We start from the raw sequence: 2,094 nt of genomic DNA on the forward strand, positions 1-2,094 counted from the left end.
TGATGTAGCCATTGACAACGGTGATGCCCTACATACAGCTTGCCATGGAAAGGAATAAGAAGGATTGAAGGAAGGCAGTAGGAAAGCAAAGATCCAACAGGGACAAGCATCTCCATACACTTATCTGAAATTTCCACCATTGAATTACATGAGTAACTCTATCTTTATTTTCTGCTTTATTTACTATTTGAAAACTCCATAACATTTATTATCTGCCTAACTGAGATTTACAAGATGGCCATAGCTTGCTTCATACCAACAATCTCCATGGGATCAACCCTTACTCACGTAAGGTATTACTTGGACGACCCAGTGCACTTGCTGGTGTGATCATCAACAATGGCGCCAATAAACTTGGTAGCTCTCTCAAACGTGAATCACACTTTGTCACAACTCCGCACAACTAATCAAAAACTTGATGCACAAAATTGTGATCATCAACAATGGCGCCAATAAACTTGGTAGCTCTCTCAAACGTGCATCACACTTTGTCACAACTCCGCACAACTAACCAGCAAGTGTACTGGTTGGAATAGAATCCCTTGATTCTTTTGCGTTTGTCATCACGCCCAGCAATCGCGAGTTTGAAGCTCGTCACAGTCATTCAACTCCAGAATCCTACTCGGAATACCACAGACAAGGTTAGACTTTCCGGATTCCCATGAATGCCGCCATCAATTCTAGCTTATACCACGAAGATTCTGATTAAGGAATCCAAGAGATATGCGCCCGGTCTAAGGTAGAACGGAAGTGGTTGTCAGTCACGCATTTATAGGTGAGAATGATTATGAGTATGACGGATCATCACATTCATCATGATGAAGTGCAACAAATATCTTAGAATAGGAATAAGTCGAATTGAATAGAAAATAGTAGTACTTGCATTAAAACTTGAGGTACAGCAGAGCTCCACACCCTTAATCTATGGTGTGTAGAAACTCCACCGTTGAAAATACATAAGTGATGAAGGTCCAGGCATGGCCGAATGGCCAGCCCCCAAAACGTGATCAATAGTCTCCTAAAATGAATAATAAATTAAAACTGAGACCAAAGATGTCTAATACAATAGTAAACTATCCTATTTATACTAGACTAGCTACTAGGGTTTACAGAAGTAAGTAATTGATGCATAAATTTACTTCTGGGGCCTACTTGGTGTGTGCTTGGGCTGATCTTGATCTATCCACGAGCTGAGGCTTCTCTTGGAGTTGAACGCCAAGTTGTAACGTGTTTTGGGCGTTCAACTCTGGTTCGTGACGTGTTTCTGGCGTTTGACTCCAGAATGCAGCATGGAACTGGCATTGAGCGCCAGTTTATGTCGTCTAATTACGAATAAAGTATGGACTATTATATATTGCAGGAAAGCTCTGGATGTCTACTTTCCAACCCCGTTAAGAGCGCGCCATTTGGAGTTTTGTAACTCTAGAAAATCCATTTTGAGTGCAGGGAGATCATAATCCAACATCATCAGCAGTCCTTAGTCATCTTTTTATCAGAGTTTTGCTCAGGTCCCTCAATTTCAGCCAGAAATTACCTGAAATCACAGAAAAACACACAAACTCATAGTAAAGTCCAGAAATGTGAATTTAGCATAAAAACTAATGAAAACATCCCTAAAAGTAACTAGATCGTACTAAAAACTACCTAAAAACAATGTCAAAAAGCGTATAAATTATCCGCTCATCACAACACCAAACTTAAATTGTTGCTTGTCCTCAAGCAACTGAAAATCAATTAGGATAAAAAGAAGAGAATATACTATAAATTCCAAAATATCAATGAATATTAATTCTAATTAGATGAGCGGGACTTGTAGCTTTTTGCTTCTGAACAGTTTTGGCATCTCACTTTCTCCTTTGAAATTTAGAATGATTGGCATCTATAGGAACTTAGAATTTCAGATAGTGTTATTGATTCTCCTAGTTAAGTTTGTTGATTCTTGAACACAGCTACTTTTATGAGTCTTGGCCGTGGCCCTAAGCATTTTGTTTTCCAATATTACCACCAGATACATAAATGCCACAGACACATAGCTGGGTGAACCTTTTTCAGATTGTGACTCAGCTTTGCTAAAGTCCCCAGTTAGAGGTGTCC

The sequence above is a fragment of the Arachis duranensis genome, chromosome 1 (genome assembly GCF_000817695.3).
Source record: "Arachis duranensis cultivar V14167 chromosome 1, aradu.V14167.gnm2.J7QH, whole genome shotgun sequence".
NCBI lineage: Eukaryota > Viridiplantae > Streptophyta > Magnoliopsida > Fabales > Fabaceae > Arachis > Arachis duranensis.